This window comes from Nerophis lumbriciformis, linkage group LG02, assembly GCF_033978685.3.
Source record: "Nerophis lumbriciformis linkage group LG02, RoL_Nlum_v2.1, whole genome shotgun sequence".
In the NCBI taxonomy this organism is placed as follows: Eukaryota; Metazoa; Chordata; class Actinopteri; order Syngnathiformes; family Syngnathidae; genus Nerophis; species Nerophis lumbriciformis.
In genome coordinates this window covers 61,073,903-61,082,500 of record NC_084549.2, presented here as the reverse complement: position 1 = coordinate 61,082,500, position 8,598 = coordinate 61,073,903, and the positions used below count along the sequence as shown (strand labels likewise).

The window sequence follows — 8,598 nt, the reverse complement described above, 5'->3', positions numbered from 1 at the left end:
AAATACAAGACCTAATCTGATGCAGCAATTTTGCAGGATCGCTGTGTGAAAGTCTAAAGGAGGCCTGTGAGTGTGGCTGTGAGTCAGTAAATTTGCGCTGGACATCGAGCTGACAACTCGACGTCAAAAAGAAGCCAACATTGTTTTACAAGAAAAAAACAGAAATGTAGTTGCGGAAGATTATGATCGCTGCATAATATTCTAGTTAGCTCCTGGAGCTCCGCCTCCTGCGCTCATGCCTTTAAATGAGTCTTAGTTTTGTTTCCATTTGAAAAATAAAAAATAAAAAAATCCGACAACTCAAGCTAAAAGCTTGATGTCAAAAGAAGCCAACATTCTTTTACAAGGAAAAAACAGAAATGTAGTTTCGGAAGTTTATGACCGCTGCATAATATGCTAGTTAGCGTCCAGAGCTCCGCATTCTACGCCCATGCCTTTAAATGAGTCTTAGGTTTGTTTCCATTTGAAAAATAAAAAAATAAAAATCCGACAACTCGAGCAAAAAGCTCAATGTAAAAAGAAGCCAACATTGTTTTACAAGGAAAAAAACTAAATGTAGTTTCGAAGATTATGACCGCTGCATAATATGCTAGTTAGCGTCCGGCGCTTCGCCTCCTGCGCTCATGTCTTTAAATGAGTCTTAGTTTTGTTTCCATTTGAAAAAAAAACAAAAAAAACCTGACAACTCAAGCTAAAATGTAAAAAGAAGCCAACATTGTTTTACAAGCAAAAAACAGAAATGTAGTTTCGGAAGTTTATGACCGCTGCATAATATGCTAGTTAGCGTCCGGAGCTCCGCATTCTACGCTCATGCCTTTAAATGAGTCTTAGTTTTGTTTCCATTTGAAAAAAAAAAAAATGTAAAAAAAAGCTGACAACTTAAGCTAAAAGCTTGATGTAAAATGAAGCCAACATTGTTTTACAAGGAAAAAACAGAAATGTAGTTTCGGAAGTTTATGACCGCTGCATAATATGCTAGTTAGCGCCCGGAGCTCCGCCTCCTGCGCTCATGCCTTTAAATGAGCCTTAGTTTTGTTTCCATTTGAAAAAAAACAAAAAAAAAACTGACAACTCAAGCTAAAATGTAAAAAGAAGCCAACATTGTTTTACAAGCAAAAAACAGAAATGTAGTTTCGGAAGTTTATGACCGCTGCATAATATGCTAGTTAGCGTCCGGAGCTCCGCATTCTACGCGCATGCCTTTAAATGAGTCTTAGTTTTGTTTCCATTTGGAAAAAAATAAAATGTAAAAAAAAGCTGACAACTTAAGCTAAAAGCTTGATGTAAAATGAAGCCAACATTGTTTTACAAGGAAAAAACAGAAATGTAGTTTCGGAAGTTTATGACCGCTGCATAATATGCTAGTTAGCGCCCGGAGCTCCGCCTCCTGCGCTCATGCCTTTAAATGAGCCTTAGTTTTGTTTCCATTTGAAAAAAAAACAAAAAAAAACTGACAACTCAAGCTAAAATGTAAAAAGAAGCCAACATTGTTTTACAAGCAAAAAACAGAAATGTAGTTTCGGAAGTTTATGACCGCTGCATAATATGCTAGTTAGCGTCCAGAGCTCCGCATTCTACGCTCATGCCTTTAAATGAGTCTTAGGTTTGTTTCCATTTGAAAAAAAATAAAATGTAAAAAAAAAGCTGACAAGTTAAGCTAAAAGCTTGATGTAAAATGAAGCCAACATTGTTTTACAAGGAAAAAACAGAAATGTAGTTTCGGAAGTTTATGACCGCTGTATAATATGCTAGTTAGCGCCCGGAGCTCCGCCTCCTGCGCTCATGCCTTTAAATGAGTCTTAGGTTTGTTTCCATTTGAAAAATAAAAAATAAAAAAATCAGACAACTCGAGCTAAAAGCTCAATGTAAAAGGAAACCAACATTCTTTTACAAGGAAAAAACAGAAATGTAGTTTCGGAAGTTTATGACCGCTGCATAATATGCTAGTTAGCGTCCAGAGCTCCGCATTCTACGCTCATGCCTTTAAATGAGTCTTAGTTTTGTTTCCATTTGAAAAAAAATAAAATGTAAAAAAAAGCTGACAACTTAAGCTAAAAGCTTGATGTAAAATGAAGCCAACATTGTTTTACAAGGAAAAAACAGAAATGTAGTTTCGGAAGTTTATGACCGCTGCATAATATGCTAGTTAGCGCCCGGAGCTCCGCCTCCTGCGCTCATGCCTTTAAATGAGCCTTAGTTTTGTCTCCATTTGAAAAAAAAACAAAAAAAAACTGACAACTCAAGCTAAAATGTAAAAAGAAGCCAACATTGTTTTACAAGCAAAAAACAGAAATGTAGTTTCGGAAGTTTATGACCGCTGCATAATATGCTAGTTAGCGTCCAGAGCTCCGCATTCTACGCTCATGCCTTTAAATGAGTCTTAGGTTTGTTTCCATTTGAAAAAAAATAAAATGTAAAAAAAAGCTGACAAGTTAAGCTAAAAGCTTGATGTAAAATGAAGCCAACATTGTTTTACAAGGAAAAAACAGAAATGTAGTTTCGGAAGTTTATGACCGCTGCATAATATGCTAGTTAGCGCTCGGAGCTCCGCCTCCTGCGCTCATGCCTTTAAATGAGTCTTAGGTTTGTTTCCATTTGAAAAATAAAAAATAAAAAAATCAGACAACTCGAGCTAAAAGCTCAATTTAAAAAGAAACCAACATTCTTTTACAAGGAAAAAACAGAAATGTAGTTTCGGAAGTTTATGACCGCTGCATAATATGCTAGTTAGCGTCCAGAGCTCCGCATTCTACGCTCATGCCTTTAAATGAGTCTTAGGTTTGTTTCCATTTGAAAAATAAAAAAATAAAAATCCGACAACTCGAGCAAAAAGCTCAATGTAAAAAGAAGCCAACATTGTTTTACAAGGAAAAAAACTAAATGTAGTTTCGAAGATTATGACCGCTGCATAATACGCTAGTTAGCGTCCGGCGCTTCGCCTCCTGCGCTCATGTCTTTAAATGAGTCTTAGTTTTGTTTCCATTTGAAAAAAAAACAAAAAAAAACTGACAACTCAAGCTAAAATGTAAAAAGAAGCCAACATTGTTTTACAAGCAAAAAACAGAAATGTAGTTTCGGAAGTTTATGACCGCTGCATAATATGCTAGTTAGCGTCCGGAGCTCCGCATTCTACGCTCATGCCTTTAAATGAGTCTTAGTTTTGTTTCCATTTGAAAAGAAAAAAAAATGTAAAAAAAAGCTGACAACTTAAGCTAAAAGCTTGATGTAAAATGAAGCCAACATTGTTTTACAAGGAAAAAACAGAAATGTAGTTTCGGAAGTTTATGACCGCTGCATAATATGCTAGTTAGCGCCCGGAGCTCCGCCTCCTGCGCTCATGCCTTTAAATGAGCCTTAGTTTTGTTTCCATTTGAAAAAAAACAAAAAAAAAACTGACAACTCAAGCTAAAATGTAAAAAGAAGCCAACATTGTTTTACAAGCAAAAAACAGAAATGTAGTTTCGGAAGTTTATGACCGCTGCATAATATGCTAGTTAGCGTCCGGAGCTCCGCATTCTACGCTCATGCCTTTAAATGAGTCTTAGTTTTGTTTCCATTTGAAAAAAAATAAAATGTAAAAAAAAGCTGACAACTTAAGCTAAAAGCTTGATGTAAAATGAAGCCAACATTGTTTTACAAGGAAAAAACAGAAATGTAGTTTCGGAAGTTTATGACCGCTGCATAATATGCTAGTTAGCGCCCGGAGCTCCGCCTCCTGCGCTCATGCCTTTAAATGAGTCTTAGTTTTGTTTCCATTTGAAAAAAAATAAAATGTAAAAAAAAGCTGACAACTTAAGCTAAAAGCTTGATGTAAAATGAAGCCAACATTGTTTTACAAGGAAAAAACAGAAATGTAGTTTCGGAAGTTTATGACCGCTGCATAATATGCTAGTTAGCGCCCTGAGCTCCGCCTCCTGCGCTCATGCCTTTAAATGAGCCTTAGTTTTGTTTCCATTTGAAAAAAAAAAAAAAAAAAACTGACAACTCAAGCTAAAATGTAAAAAGAAGCCAACATTGTTTTACAAGCAAAAAACAGAAATGTAGTTTCGGAAGTTTATGACCGCTGCATAATATGCTAGTTAGCGTCCAGAGCTCCGCATTCTACGCTCATGCCTTTAAATGAGTCTTAGGTTTGTTTCCATTTGAAAAAAAATAAAATGTAAAAAAAAGCTGACAAGTTAAGCTAAAAGCTTGATGTAAAATGAAGCCAACATTGTTTTACAAGGAAAAAACAGAAATGTAGTTTCGAAAGTTTATGACCGCTGCATAATATGCTAGTTAGCGTCCGGAGCTCCGCATTCTACGCTCATGCCTTTAAATGAGTCTTAGTTTTGTTTCCATTTGAAAAAAAATAAAATGTAAAAAAAAGCTGACAACTTAAGCTAAAAGCTTGATGTAAAATGAAGCCAACATTGTTTTACAAGGAAAAAACAGAAATGTAGTTTCGGAAGTTTATGACCGCTGCATAATATGCTAGTTAGCGCCCGGAGCTCCGCCTCCTGCGCTCATGCCTTTAAATGAGCCTTAGTTTTGTTTCCATTTGAAAAAAAACAAAAAAAAAACTGACAACTCAAGCTAAAATGTAAAAAGAAGCCAACATTGTTTTACAAGCAAAAAACAGAAATGTAGTTTCGGAAGTTTATGACCGCTGCATAATATGCTAGTTAGCGTCCGGAGCTCCGCATTCTACGCTCATGCCTTTAAATGAGTCTTAGTTTTGTTTCCATTTGAAAAAAAATAAAATGTAAAAAAAAGCTGACAACTTAAGCTAAAAGCTTGATGTAAAATGAAGCCAACATTGTTTTACAAGGAAAAAACAGAAATGTAGTTTCGGAAGTTTATGACCGCTGCATAATATGCTAGTTAGCGCCCGGAGCTCCGCCTCCTGCGCTCATGCCTTTAAATGAGTCTTAGTTTTGTTTCCATTTGAAAAAAAATAAAATGTAAAAAAAAGCTGACAACTTAAGCTAAAAGCTTGATGTAAAATGAAGCCAACATTGTTTTACAAGGAAAAAACAGAAATGTAGTTTCGGAAGTTTATGACCGCTGCATAATATGCTAGTTAGCGCCCTGAGCTCCGCCTCCTGCGCTCATGCCTTTAAATGAGCCTTAGTTTTGTTTCCATTTGAAAAAAAAACAAAAAAAAACTGACAACTCAAGCTAAAATGTAAAAAGAAGCCAACATTGTTTTACAAGCAAAAAACAGAAATGTAGTTTCGGAAGTTTATGACCGCTGCATAATATGCTAGTTAGCGTCCAGAGCTCCGCATTCTACGCTCATGCCTTTAAATGAGTCTTAGGTTTGTTTCCATTTGAAAAAAAATAAAATGTAAAAAAAAGCTGACAAGTTAAGCTAAAAGCTTGATGTAAAATGAAGCCAACATTGTTTTACAAGGAAAAAACAGAAATGTAGTTTCGAAAGTTTATGACCGCTGCATAATATGCTAGTTAGCGCCCGGAGCTCCGCCTCCTGCGCTCATGCCTTTAAATGAGTCTTAGGTTTGTTTCCATTTGAAAAATAAAAAATAAAAAAATCAGACAACTCGAGCTAAAAGCTCAATGTAAAAAGAAACCAACATTCTTTTACAAGGAAAAAACAGAAATGTAGTTTCGGAAGTTTATGACCGCTGCATAATATGCTAGTTAGCGCTCGGAGCTCCGCCTCCTGCGCTCATGCCTTTAAATGAGTCTTAGGTTTGTTTCCATTTGAAAAATAAAAAATAAAAAAATCAGACAACTCGAGCTAAAAGCTCAATTTAAAAAGAAACCAACATTCTTTTACAAGGAAAAAACAGAAATGTAGTTTCGGAAGTTTATGACCGCTGCATAATATGCTAGTTAGCGTCCAGAGCTCCGCATTCTACGCTCATGCCTTTAAATGAGTCTTAGGTTTGTTTCCATTTGAAAAATAAAAAAATAAAAATCCGACAACTCGAGCAAAAAGCTCAATGTAAAAAGAAGCCAACATTGTTTTACAAGGAAAAAAACTAAATGTAGTTTCGAAGATTATGACCGCTGCATAATATGCTAGTTAGCGTCCGGCGCTTCGCCTCCTGCGCTCATGTCTTTAAATGAGTCTTAGTTTTGTTTCCATTTGAAAAAAAAACAAAAAAAAACTGACAACTCAAGCTAAAATGTAAAAAGAAGCCAACATTGTTTTACAAGCAAAAAACAGAAATGTAGTTTCGGAAGTTTATGACCGCTGCATAATATGCTAGTTAGCGTCCGGAGCTCCGCATTCTACGCTCATGCCTTTAAATGAGTCTTAGTTTTGTTTCCATTTGAAAAAAAATAAAATGTAAAAAAAAGCTGACAACTTAAGCTAAAAGCTTGATGTAAAATGAAGCCAACATTGTTTTACAAGGAAAAAACAGAAATGTAGTTTCGGAAGTTTATGACCGCTGCATAATATGCTAGTTAGCGCCCGGAGCTCCGCCTCCTGCGCTCATGCCTTTAAATGAGCCTTAGTTTTGTTTCCATTTGAAAAAAAACAAAAAAAAAACTGACAACTCAAGCTAAAATGTAAAAAGAAGCCAACATTGTTTTACAAGCAAAAAACAGAAATGTAGTTTCGGAAGTTTATGACCGCTGCATAATATGCTAGTTAGCGTCCAGAGCTCCGCATTCTACGCTCATGCCTTTAAATGAGTCTTAGGTTTGTTTCCATTTGAAAAAAAATAAAATGTAAAAAAAAGCTGACAAGTTAAGCTAAAAGCTTGATGTAAAATGAAGCCAACATTGTTTTACAAGGAAAAAACAGAAATGTAGTTTCGGAAGTTTATGACCGCTGCATAATATGCTAGTTAGCGTCCGGAGCTCCGCCTCCTGCGCTCATGCCTTTAAATGAGTCTTAGGTTTGTTTCCATTTGAAAAATAAAAAATAAAAAAATCAGACAACTCGAGCTAAAAGCTCAATGTAAAAAGAAACCAACATTGTTTTACAAGGAAAAAACAGAAATGTAGTTTCGGAAGTTTATGACCGCTGCATAATATGCTAGTTAGCGTCCGGAGCTCCGCATCCTGTGCTCATGCCTTTAAATGAGTCTTAGTTTTGTTTCCATTTGGGAAAAAAAAAAAAAAGCTGAAAACTTAAGCTAAAAGCTTGATGTAAAATGAAGCCAACATTGTTTTTCAAGAAAAAAACAAAAACTTAGTTGCGGAAGATTATGACCGCTGCATAATATGCTAGTTAGCGTCCTGCGCTCCGCCTCCTGCGCTCCGCCTCCTGCGCTCATGCTTTTAAATGAGTCTTGGTTTTGTTTCCATTTAAAAAAATAAATAAATTAATTAAATAAAAGCTGACAACTCGAGCTAAAAGCTCGATGTAAAAAGAAGCCAACATTAAGGAAAACACAACAATGTAGTTGCGGAAGATTATGACCTTTGCATAGTATGCTAGTTAGCGTCCTGCGCTCCGCCTCCTGCGCTCATGCCTTTAAATGAGTCTTAGTATTGTTTCCACTTGAAAAAAAAGAAAAAGAAAAAAAAAGCTGACCACTCGAGCTAAAAGCTCAATATAAAAAGAAGCCAACATTGTTTTACAAGGAAAAAACAAAAATGTAGTTAATTATGATCACTGTGTTAGCGTCCGGAGCGCTGCCTCCTGCGCTCATGCCTTTAAATGAGTCTTAGTATTGTTTCCATTTGAAAAAAAGAAAAGAAAAAGAAGCTCGCCAGCTGTGCAGTGTTTGCATTTTAAGCTAGCCACTCTCGTTTTAGAGCGAGTCCATCATGCATGAGGAGCTCCCGGAACCTGGACAAACAGGTAGCGTGCGTGTGTTGCTAAAAAGGTCAGAGGGGGCAGTGACCCCCGCTATAACTCAAATGTACTTAAAACCGCGAGCCTGCAAGTGTACGAAAACACATGTCAGAAGGTTGAGCTGAAACTCCAACAGCAGGGTCAAAGTTTTTTTTTGGTGTTTTTTTTTTTTTTTGCTTTGTCATCTGTTGCTCGCCGCGGGAGGTCATTGAGGCAAAAGCATGAGGTCGTAAAATGTGAATGAGAGCGAAAAAGGAGAAAAAGACGGGAAATGAACACACCAGTTTGCACAGAGCGCCTGCAGAACAACAATGACTGGAAAAAAAACATTGCTACTTTTAATACAGAAAAGTCTTAAAAATTGTACATTTCTATTTTGTGTGTTAGTTTTTTTAATTTTCTGTCGCCAAAGTGCTTGCTCACATGTTTTTCTATGATGTTTGACAGAAAAAAGTGCCTTTTGAAAAGACCTTTAATAACAATATAAAAAAGCCATATATTATTTAAAAAAAATAACTGACAAGTCCTGGCATTGTGGCGATAAAGCGGACTGAGTAAAAAAAAAAAAAAAAAATTTAAGAAAAATAGACTCACCTGAGACTGTGGCCTCACCGGGTCATGCCTCCTCCAGCTGCTGTGTGCCTTCCGTCAACACCCTGAAGCTGCTTCGACCTGCAACACTAACAATATAAGTGTGCTGAGGGAGCGAGGGCGGGGGGAGGACTTCTTCCCCCCAACCACAGCAGAGACGGTCACATGACGCCACATGTTCCAGTCAGGATGAAAACTTCTCTCCAATGTCTCACAAAAATCTTTACTTCTCAAGTTCGAAACATCAC

General features: G+C 36.6%; 1 protein-coding gene across 4 annotated transcripts in view; it reads right to left on the bottom strand.

Annotated features, from left to right (window-relative positions):
- The window catches only part of LOC133613817 (monocarboxylate transporter 12-B-like), a 35,921-nt gene that overhangs the window by 20,851 nt on the left and 6,472 nt on the right, over window positions 1–8,598 (bottom strand). For 3 of the 4 annotated variants that reach the window (XM_061971908.1, XM_061971841.1, XM_072911855.1), the window contains exon 2: window positions 8,354–8,431. The gene's annotated coding sequence lies outside the window, so the exon portion shown is untranslated. Of the gene's footprint in view, window positions 1–8,353; window positions 8,440–8,598 lie in introns of all 4 variants that reach the window. The other variant, XM_061971675.1, reaches the window with a different exon arrangement.